The sequence below is a fragment of the Trachypithecus francoisi genome, unplaced genomic scaffold (genome assembly GCF_009764315.1).
Source record: "Trachypithecus francoisi isolate TF-2019V2 unplaced genomic scaffold, Tfra_2.0 Lachesis_group15, whole genome shotgun sequence".
Classification (NCBI taxonomy): Eukaryota; Metazoa; Chordata; class Mammalia; order Primates; family Cercopithecidae; genus Trachypithecus; species Trachypithecus francoisi.
Window position 1 is genome coordinate 4,774,082 of NW_022681460.1, and position 5,114 is coordinate 4,779,195.

Below are 5,114 nucleotides of genomic sequence, written 5' to 3' on the forward strand. Positions count from 1 at the left end.
GCTCTTAGCTGGAACTAACTGCTCCCACTTCAAGTACAGGGAAATCCCCTGAGTTGCCCACTACATACCCTGAGGCCTCGTCAATTATACCACAAAACCATTCCAGTACCGGTCTGATATTAGAAGGGGTGGAGATGAACCTTCAGATTTGAAATAGGTTCAAGTGAATTCCTCAGTTTGATTTTTGGTCTCTTGACTTGGTTTCAAAGGCATGTAAACCAATTCTCTTTAGATTTGTTAAAGTGCATCACTTTAACACGTTTCCACGTCTCAGGTGAGAAAACACTACATGGTCCCTCCATTTGGGGTGTGTGCATGCTGACCTCAGGTAGGGGGTCGGGGCATGAGCTGTGGAGTCACACAGTTCAGCCGACCTGGTTCACATCTAACTTTGCCACTGACCACTGTGACCAGAGCACGTCGCTAGCCTCTGTGTGCTCAAGCTTCCAGGCCCCACCTTACCAGGCTGTTTGATGATTAAATGTGTGCAAGTTTAGGAAGTACTTAAAATAATGTCTGACAAAAAGTGAACACCATGTAGCGTTTGTTTAAAAAGTAAAGGCCTCTCTAGGAGCCTCTGCATCTACGGCTGTGCACCAGGATGTGCAGCCAGTAGCAATATTCCATAGGATTGGGTGAGAGGAAGTGCATAAAAACAGCGTAGAGCAGGTAAGGTTTGACACGTTATACAAATGTTAGTTGGTCTTCGTATTGTATGCTTGTAGAAAGAATCGTTTTTCAGTTGCTCCCTTGGTAATACTAACCAAATACCGAGAGTCAGCATTGAAAGTCACCTTGCTAATGGAACTAGTGGAAGAGTCCAGTTGGGGAAACAATAGCTAAAGTCTGTCTCTCTAGATGGGGTAATAGTTCAGAGCTGAAACTTGTTTTTCTCATGGTGTTCTCAAGGCTGTGATTCTGCAGTTCTTACCCGACTGGCATACGGTGTAGTGACCCTTTACCTTCAGGTTAAGGAACGTCTGTAGCTTCCTTCCCTTTGATAACATTGATTCCCCAGTTAGGAAACCTTCCCAAGTAAAGTGGATATGAAACTTTCTCACGTGGATATGAAACTGCCAGTGCCTCTGGGCGCTGTGATGGTGACGTGGCTGGCATGACGCAGGCAGAGGGGCCCTTCCTGCCAGAGCGCAGTGGGGGTGTAGGCGGCCGCGTGGGCGGATGGAAACCAAGGCGAGGGAGATGGGAAGCAGCCATACTCTCCGTTGTTTTCCATGTGCTGAAACTTATCACACTTTACCAGGTCTCTCCCCAGCTCTTCTGCAGAGCAATCTGAACAGAACACATTTGAAAAGTAATTTAAAAGAAGTATTGTTTTAGCTAGTATAATTCATGTCACTCTCCTGAACATCAAACTATTGTACATCTTCCCAAACATTACTGAAGCATACATAATAGCATTTAATGGAGAAGGTGGCTCTGCAGCTCACACGTTTAGGTAAGAGCCAGGGTCCCAAATGAGCCGCGGAGGAGCTGGCATGTGATGCGGCTCATGCCCATGAGGACCGACCGGCTAATGAGGCGGTCACGCAGCTGCTCGTGTTTCTGCTGTCAACCAAATGGCTCATGGCTGTTGCACTCTCTGAGGGTTTTATAGAATGCACTTACCAAAAAATGTCGGAAACAAAAGAATCCATACAAACATAATTCATGATTTGATTGAGAACACTGCTATTTTTTCTTCCTACAAATGCATATGACCTTGTGGTTCTTTGTTTTAGAAAGTGTGCTCTGCTTTCCTTCTATGTGATTTTAAATATTGCCTCTGCAAGACTTCTGTGCCTACTGCAGTGTTCAAGTCAAAACCCATCAACTAGTCTCTGGGGGTTCTGTGCTCACCCCAGTGTTCAAATCAAAACCCGTAATCTAGTCTCTGGGAGTGCGGCCACAGCTCCTACCACAGCGACAGCAACAGCAACAGGATGTTACACCTGAAGGTGGAAAGTAAAAGAGACATCCAGCAACAAGCGCTGCAAAGAGGAGAACGGGGAAGCCGAAGCAGAAGGTGTGTAGGGAGAGTCTGATGCGCAGGGAAATCCAATCAGGAAAGACTTCCTGGGCACCCACAATTCCCTGGCACAAAAGACCCAAGAGTCTAAAGGTTGAGACCCTGACTGCATCACATCTCAGCACCCACACTTTGGAGTGTAGCAGGCACTGTCACGGATGCATCTCATTGCACGCTAAAGGCACAGCCCGTGTGTGTGTCTGTGTGTGTGTGTGTGTCCATGCACATTTAAGATTGGGAAGAATGGTTAAAAGGCAGCTAGCTCTGAATTCTACTGCAGTGATTTTCAACCCGTCCCCCAGTGAGCCAATATTCACATTGAAGAGTGGCCATCTCTTTCCCCATTCACAAACACAATTAGGTTCCTGGATGTCAATTCTTTATATTATTAATTTTTTTCTTAATGGCTTCTGTTACCCCTTGTCCATACAAATCTGGTATAACGCTGAATCAGTCATGTCATGTTATAAATTCTACTTTTAAATTTTGTATATCAAAATGTAAGAGTGTTCACAGAGACCATTGTGACCTTCAGTGCTTTGCCCATATAATGCATCTGAAAACAGTCCTCCCTCCGGCATCCTCCAAGGACATGGGTATATTTTGCCAGCATCTGGCTGGGCTCACCCCCAGGTCAGGCATTGTGCATGATCCTCTGTGGAGCTTCTTTTCTCATAGTGAGGAAGTGCACCTCCAGTGGTTGGGTACACAGGTAAAAGAGGAGTGTGGGCTGTGATGGTGAAGCTGCCAGGAACATACACAATACATTTCCTCCAAAGGAAAGGCAGGGATTCCTGGCTCTGAGCCAATGCAGAAGAACAGGCAGACTTTCCTTATTTAATTTCAGTCACAGTTAACAGTGTGTCCGGTTTTCTCTTGGTTTGCTTTGGAATCATCATCTGAAACATACAGAAGAAGCTGGACCACCAAACACACACACACAGAATGAAGCCCCAAGCAGAAGGATGCATTTAGTAGCCTTTGTATTTGACTCATTCATCTGCACAAGCCACCATTTTGATCTGTTTTATGGTGCTGATGAAATGGTTCTCTTTCGGTGAATTTTCCAAAGTCTATGTTAATAGGCACCCATGAGTCAGTTGCTGTAAGATTTAAACAGAAGCAGGATTGTTTACTACATTCTTACCTGTGTCGATGAGTCAGGTATTCATAAAATGAAACCCTTGGTGAAGAGGAAAATTGACTCTGCTAGAATTCACAAAGGTATCTGTGGATTCTAAAGAGTGAGATAGTTCATGTCACATAGTGATTTTTTAGTCTATTTCTTATACTAGCAGGTACATTGAATAAAAAATATTTCAGAAATGACAGATGTATTACTTGGGGCTAACAAAGGCATTCTATTTCTAGATGGCCAGACATATAACTTTAAGGAAGTCAAGCTGACATCTCACTGTCCACTTCCTGGTTTTCAGAATTATTTTATTGGTTCAGCTGATCACAGTGTTACTCAAAATCTTGAGATCATGCATGACAGAGGAGATTTTGAAAGAAGTTTAAAATTATCAAACACTATATGGAACTTGCATTGTAATTTTCATTACAAAAAATGTTCTCTTAAAAGTCAAACTGCATGCATTCATTATATGCATGTAAGCGTTGAATGTGGCCTGTGGGGAAATATCACAAAAACACAGGTTCTTGAAGTTTCTCCTTCTCACACCACTGGAAGACCGAGTACAAGTAGCACAGTAAGACGAGAGGCAGCTCAGTGCCTGGGCCACTGTGTGGTGACTCATAAATAATGGATGGTGTCGCCCATGCATCCAAGGAATTGCCAGTGCAACCCACATAGCAGTGATGGCAGCTGCCACCATGGCTCGTCAAACAGGAAAGGAGCCACCCAGGAGATGGTGGCTTCAGTGTGAGATCTGAGGCATTATTTTGGAGAAGTCAATTTGTTCACTTATTCTATGAACAAATATTTATTGATCTCCAGATGCATGGCTGGTATGGTGCCCATCCACAGTAGACGCAAACATTTTTGGGACAATTATTGATTGTGTGTCCATATGGACCAGGAAGTCCTATGTTCTGGGGTATAGCAGTGAGCAAAATACAAATATCCCTGCCCTCAGGGATGTTAGCGAGAGGAGACCCAGGAAGTAAATTACACATAAAGCATGACAGGTGCTAATAAGCATTACAGAGAAGAAGGAGGCAGGGGAGGAAATAGGAAGGATAGAGGGGAGAGAGTCTTGTACTTTTAAATAGTGTGGTCTGGGAAGGCCTTGCTCTAAACATGAATTTTGAGAAAAATCTGAAGGAGGAGAATTTGGGACTCTAGGTAGAAAGCCTTCCAGACAGAGGAAACAGCAGGTGTTCAGACCTCAAGGCTCCCATCTCAGTACCTGGCATATCTGAGGAATAGCAAGTAAGTGGTATGGCCAGAACAGAGAGGGCCAGGATGATGCCTGGGGGTTCCCAGGATACCAGTCATGGAAGTCATGGAGAGGTGTGGGAAAGAGTAAATGATAGAAACATAATAAAACGCTTGATGAGTGACATTTTCAATCAGTGACGTCCAAAGGTACCATCTTTGGTTCACTGTCCTGCACTGCCACACTCTCCAGCCCTCCTGTGTGAGGCTCAGCCTGGCAGCTCAGGGGCCTGCAGGAGACCGTGGCTTATATTGCAAGCCTACCTCACAAGGTCAGAGGGGTTTATGATATGCTTTGGAAAGCATGCTATTTAAAAAGCTGTAATAAGACGTGGCACTTAATATTCAGCTGTCTGGAACAAAAATGACCTCACCAAGATCTCAGATGCAATACATTCCAGATGAACCCCTGTCTCTCCCACACCCACAGCATATGTAGACAAACGTGACTGCAAAGCTATCCTGTTGATGTCTAGGTCGTGTGTGACTGTGTGTGTGTGCATGCACATCTGTGTATGTGTCTGCACACACACTTTTCGTTGTTGTTCAAATAAGTCCTTTCCAAGTTCTTCTTCTGGGATTCTCATTGGCTGGGCAGTTTCCTGGAAGCCCATGTCTCTGATGCCCACCTGAAGGCCTTTGCTATGTTCTGAATAGTGTTCTTTTTGCCCATACTGTTATTCAGTG